At 55.9% G+C, this 6,416-nt stretch overlaps 1 pseudogene; it reads right to left on the bottom strand.

Moving 5' to 3' along the window:
• Positions 1–4,925: 4,925 nt before the first annotated feature.
• On the bottom strand, positions 4,926–5,869 carry LOC112818028 (histo-blood group ABO system transferase-like; annotated as a pseudogene).
• Positions 5,870–6,416: the final 547 nt, after the last annotated feature.

Raw genomic sequence — 6,416 nt, 5'->3', positions numbered from 1 at the left:
ATTTTATCCTTCCATGTCCTATATAATGTTTATTATTTGTTTTAAATAAAATTGCTTGTTTTTAATTGAACACGTCATGAGCATTAAGTACATGCCCAACGCTGTGCTACCACACCCCAGAATATTGCCACAGAATATCTCATTCCCCAAAGGAGTCCCGAACCAGAAGCCCTCTCTGCCCTTTTCTCCCCCAGCCCAGACCCTGGCAACCCCTAGGCTGCTTTCTCTCTCTGTTCCTTTACCTATTCCTGATGTTTCTGTAATTGGAATCACACAATAGGGGCCTTCGTGTCTCCCCCCCTATTTTCAAAGGGGACTCCTTTTCTTCTGTGTTTGTCATAAAATTTCCCTTATTTGATATTGAAATCCCCGATGGATTACACATCAAATGTAATCAAAGAGGCCACTTTAGGAATTATGGGCACAATCTCGGGGCTGGGACCCCTGGTCCTGCTGGGACACCACAGCCTGACCCCAGACAGGACAGGACTGGTTCTTCCTGAGACCCACACAGAAACCAGGGCAATGCAGAAAGCTGGAAGACACACAACAAAGGGCAAAAGCATTGCTCACAACCCAAGGCCAGGGAAAGGTTTTACCTGACTCTGGTCCAAACCACGCTCCCAGTCACTGGATTCCACAGGGACGGAGACCAAACACATGCAAGTCCAAGGCGGAAGGATAGGCACGCAGGGAATATGTGTCAGAAATGCGGGACTCCTGGGGAAGGACTCTGGCAAAGGAAACCCTTTGGAGGCAGCGCTGGTCACCCTCAGCCTGGCAGGTGTCTGGTCTGGGGCCAGCAGCCCTGGGGAGAACGTGAGGAAGTAGAGGTCCCCTGGAGAGAATGGTGACAGCCACCCCTGTCTGGGAGAAGAGTGAGCAGCACCCATCCCAAGCCACAGGTACACCCATCCTCAGCCTCAGACTCAGCCCCGGAAACTCCGGCTCGGTTTTTCACACATGTATTGTCAGGAGTGTTCATCACAGCGGTGCTGGAGAGAGCAGGGAATGGAACAACACTAATGCCCAAGGAGATGGATGGGATCCACGGTCCCAGTTCTCATGATAGAATGCCCTGCAGCTACTGTCCCGGTGTCATCCGGGGCACAGGATCTGGGAAGCCCGTCCTACGACCCACCCCTCCTGCCACCCTGCCCCTGGGAACATTGAGAATTGTTTGAGTAGGAGGGGGAGAGGTTCCAGGATGACAGCGGGTCCAAGGAGAAGGAAGGTCAGCAATGGGAGGACAGATGGACATGCCCTGAGCCACCATCCAGGGCCCGGGAGGCCTGTGATGACCTCGGGCCTCACCCCAAATAAGGACTCCTGATTTATGGACCCAGCTTCTGTGGATTTACTCCCTCCCTCATTCATTCTCTCCCTCATTCATTCCCCACCTCCAACACTCCCTCCCCCTCCCTCCCTCCCTCCAACCGTCTCTCCTTCCTCCCTCATTCAGCAGAGGATCTGGGGTCCCTGTTGTGTACTGAGCACTGGGGCTTCATCAGTGAGCACCCCCCAACCCACATGGTCATGTCCACTATGGGAGGTGACGGGGGCAGTCCTCAGGGTTAGCAGTGGTGATGAGCACCAGGAATCGGCTCCTGAAAACAGAGGGCAGTTGCACAAGCCAAAGAATGGAAGACCCATGCTTAGCACTTCCTCTAGAGAAATCTAGTCCTGAAAAGTAATGAAAAGTAAGTATATCCTAGACTTCATGCAGTGTGAGTTCTCTTGGCAGGTACCTACTGATTCCTAGAACCAACAAAGAGTAAATCATCCAGTGTCGAGTAGGGTGTTGTGACCCAACTTTTCGGACCAAATGACAGTGTTTCAGCCAACATCTCCAGGGCCTCTGAGTTTTCCCAAGTGTCTCTGCGATTCTCTGATCCTTCCATCAACCTCCTTTGGAAGCTCTGTCCTGTCATCTTCCTTGTCTCCTGCCTCTTCTGGGACCCTTCCATGACCTCCCCGCCAGGGCCACCCCCTCCAGGACTCCCTGTGCTCCCTGGCCTGATACCCATATCCCACGCTGGGTCCTGGGAGCCCGGTGCTTTTTGCAAAGACTGTGTGCTCCTTCTGGGGTCACTAGCCATCTCCCTTGCAGTGGCCTGCCTCTTCCTGCGCTGGGTCTCCTCTGAGCAGTCTGTGAGGCCAGACTGTGCCCATGTCACGGACACGGAAGCGAGAGTCCAGAAGGTCCAGACGACCTGCTCCCAGTCCCAGAGTGTGGAGCCTGTTTCAAGAATGGTCCACGAAGAGAGGAAGACTTGGGCCCAGGGAGACTGAGGGGGGATGTGGCACAGTGAGCCTGCAGGAGGAGAGGGAGCACTGTGCGGACCTGGCTCTCAGGCCTGCTGGGAGACCACATCTCGACCACACCAGCTCTGTCCCCAGGGCTGGAGTTTGTCAGGGTAGCCACCGTCTGAGGCTGCAGGCTGAGAGTGACTGACAGGAGTGGAGGTGCACCTGATGCAAGAGAGAACCCTCAGGCAGAGAGGAGGGGGCAGGTGCTCCCCCAGCAGCTAGAGGAACTCGGGGTAGCCACTCTACCAGGCTGCAGGATGGCAATGGCTGGCAGGATAGGAGGCACCTGGTGCAGGAGAGAGTCCTCAGGCAGAGAGGTGGGGGCAGGTTCTCCCCCAGCAGCAGGTGCACTGGGGCAGGCTGAGGGGGCCTCCGTGGACAGCAGTGCCTGCAGCTGGGGTCTCCACACAGACACCCTCCTCAGGCTCAGCACAAGCTTGTCTGGATGGCCTTTGTCCCCGAAATACAAAGTCTGGCCCAGGACCCTCCTTAAGCCCCGACTCCCAATCCTTTGACCTCAGCTCAAGTGACAAGAAATGGCCAATAGTTTAGGTGGGGTTGGGTGCACAGGGACATTTGCTTTTCTGGCCCATGCTGTAACATTGCTGGCATTTAAAGATCTCAAGGCTTTGATTCAAAAACGGTAGGATGCCGGGGACCTGAGTCAGCATTCTGGAAACCTGCCTCTGGGCCTTGTAGCCCTCCCATCCCACCAGTTCTGCTCAGAATCCCTCCAGGTCACAGACCCACAGTCTTGGCTCCTCAGATGGCCTGCACGATGCACCTTCAAAAAGCGATCCTGATGGGGCAGCAGGACACACTGCGGATTCCAGCAAATCCGCCTCCCAGAAACTGAGGGTACTACTGGATGAGCTGTCTGAAAACAGCCATGTCAGGGTTCCAGGAAGATACCAGTGGCACAGGAGTAACTGAGGAGCACCTGAAGGTCAGGTAGGGGCAGTCAGAGCTTCCAGACCCTTCTTCCCTAAAGCTCTTCATTCCTCAGCCTTTCTTATGGTGATTCTGCTTGGTTTCTATTTGCACCAACTATTATACATTGCCTTAGGCAGCAGAGACTCACTATGCCTTTAAATGTTTTGGACATTGAATGTCCTCCAGTAGCCACTTCACTGCTGGGAGAGTTGGTAGCAAGCAAGAAGTCCCAGAGGACTCCAAGGGACTGGACTTGGTGTTTCCCTCTCCTGAGATGGGGACACCTGTGGGAGGAGCAGGTGGTCAGCTGACGGAGGGCAGCACGCACCTGACGTGGACAGATGGGGTATAGGTGAGGCCGGAGTCCCCTGGGGTAGGTGCCTGGCATCCAGACTCACAGGTCTTCAAAGCTGCAGACTGGCTGGTATAATCTTCAGGCTGAGGAGGAAGGTGAGGGGAGCAGAGGGGACTGAGGAGGTTCAGCTCAGACAGAAGAGGGCTGAGCCACACTTTTGGGGGAAAAGTGGGTCAGGTTCAGCCTCACAGGGACAGACCTTGAGACCATTATGCCATGTGAAATAAGCCAGTCCCTAAAGGCCCGCACAGGAGGACCCCACTTGTGAGGGATGGAGAGCACTCCCATTCACGGAGGTGGAAGGAGCTGCTGGGTGCCAGGGCTGGGGAAGGGCAATGGGGGTTTGGGGTCTCGTGGGTAGAAGTTCAGGTTGGGATGTTGAAAACATTGTGGCGACGGACAGAGGTAGCCGGTGCAGAACAGGGAATATACTTATTGCCACTGAAATGTGCTTCATGGTATCAGGTGTATGTCCATTATACCACAATACAAAAGAAGTGAGTCAGTAAGTCGGGGTCATCGCGAGTCCCTGGAGGGCCCAGGAGCAGGGAGCCTGTATCTTAGTTCTCGCTCTCACGCTTTGCCCCTTGTTGGTGACTGAGCTCAGTAAGTGCTTGCTAAGACACAGTGCAGGCAGCTGGTTCAGAGAAAGTGCAAACCCACTGGTGGGCACTGAGGAATCCCAAGGGGATGCGCATCCAGACAGAGCGAGTGTCCACATTTCACAAACACCAGCACAGAAATAGCCATTTAAAACTAAGGCAGGAACCTTATATAGCCCAGAGGGCTCCACGCTCCTGGAGGCCGAGCTAGTGGCCACTGCCAAGGCCTCTGTTGATGAGAGCCCTGGGGGTCTGGGAGGTGGTTCGGCGCACCGCTGACCCTGAAACCCCACGGCCGCGGTGAGGTGTAAAGACTGGGAGGGAAGACAAGGCCAGCACCCGTTCTGGCTCCATGGCTGCTACAGGGCTGCTCCCAGCCCCAACAGTAAATGTCTGTTTAGAACCATGGAGAAAACCTTTTCCCTCAATTGTTCTTTTTAAGATGGTTGCTCAGCATTGACACAGAAAAACATCCGACATAAAACTGGAGCCGTTCACAGCTGCAAAGGACGTGGAAATGATCAAAATGTAGTGACCACAAAGAGAGGACCTTGTGTCCCCAGGCAGGCCTCCTGTGCGCAGGGCTGGTTTGGGCGCTGGCGTGCCCGTGCAAGCAGTGCTGGGCTCCACAGGTTCCCTCAAGGGGACAGAAGTAGGAATCTGCTCTGACCGCTCCGCTCAAGGCAGCACCCCCTAATGGAGACGGGGGCAGCCCCTCATGACTTTCAGATGTCCTGCTGATTCTTGGGCACAGCCACAAATCTCAGCTTCTCCATGACTGGGGCTAACCCATCAGCTGCGGGTCTCATAGGTCCTTCAGAGGACAGCACAATACCGCAGGTCCCACAGCTCCTCCGGGGACAGCCCCTCATGAGTTCTGGGTCCCCTGTTGATTCTTGGGCACTGCCATGGATCTCAGCTTCTTCATGACCCGGGGAATGATGGTGGGGCCAGCCCAGCTGCCGTGGATCCCACAGGTCCTCCGGGGACAGCACCTTGGTGGGCCTGTGGCCCAGCACGTACCTGTTCAGGTGGCTCTTATCGGGCCACCTGGTCTCAATCTCATTGGCTCAGTTGACCATCATCGCCTGGTGACAGGCCGAGGTCAGTCAGGGAAACTCCACCACCAATTCTCCAAAAAAGGCCCCCATGTAGTAAAAGTTGCCCTGGTCCCTGGGGATGTGGGTCTGGGACTGTGGCCAGCGCTCGTAGATAAAGTCCTCATGGGCTCCCCAGTAGAAACCGAGCTGTGGGATGCCAAAGAGGGGCGTCATGATCTCCATGCCCACATGGTCCCAGAACTTCATTCCCACATCCACGTCAACGCACACCAGGTCTTCCACGTCACAGAGGAAGCGCTGCTCGCAGAAGCGGCTGATCACCGCTATGTGCCGCATGGACACATCCTGCCAAATCATGATGCCACGGACCTTGAAGCCCACCACCCTCTGCCCCTCCCAGAGTGGCACATGGGGCACAGCAACCAGCTGGTCGGTGAAGACATAGTAAGTGACCCTGTGTCCACCATGAAGACCACCACCCTCCGGCATACCTGGATGGGCACACGGGGTCGGGCACCTGGTTGATTGGTGAAAACCTAGTAGGTGACCCCGTGCCCCACCATGTAGTGCTTCTCTGCTGTCTGCAGGAACAGCTCTAGGAAGGCCATGCATCCACAGGGTCAGTGGACAGGACAGGAAGAGGGTCACTGCCAGAGGCTGGCAGCAGGACCCCAGAATTGGGGGCCATGGACGTGTGCACCTTCTCCAAGGGGGCAGGCCCCGGGCTGCTTTAAGCAACAGCCACCTCCTGACCTTCCTGAGGTAATCTGCCAGCAGGACCTCCTTAATGTCTGTTGCCAGAGATGGGGGCCATCAGCAGCCCGTCTTCCAAAGGGGAGCCTGAGGCTTCGGAGGCTGGAAACCCATGCAGCTCCACAGTCAGCATGCTGGTCCCAGGAACACTCTCCCTGTGCTGAGCTCCTGGGCAAACCCTGCAGGTACCCTCCACTGGCCGCCCCCCTGCAGATCCCATCTCCACCTTCCAGGAAGGAAGCACCTTTGGGCACAGCCCTCATTTGTATGTCTTACAGAGCGGCTAGAATCAGCAGGGCCGGACACCTGTCCCACTTCGCTTTGAGTGGGCTGCCGCTGGCCCCCACAGACCTGTCTCCACTTCCTGTAGGGTCCTCCCTTGAAGGCTGCTGGGCATCCTGC

The sequence above is a fragment of the Callorhinus ursinus genome, unplaced genomic scaffold, assembly GCF_003265705.2.
Source record: "Callorhinus ursinus isolate GAN/ISIS: 27379988/994484 unplaced genomic scaffold, GSC_fseal_2.0 scaffold1251, whole genome shotgun sequence".
Taxonomy (NCBI): domain Eukaryota; kingdom Metazoa; phylum Chordata; class Mammalia; order Carnivora; family Otariidae; genus Callorhinus; species Callorhinus ursinus.
This window is presented reverse-complemented; position numbering and strand designations above follow the sequence as displayed.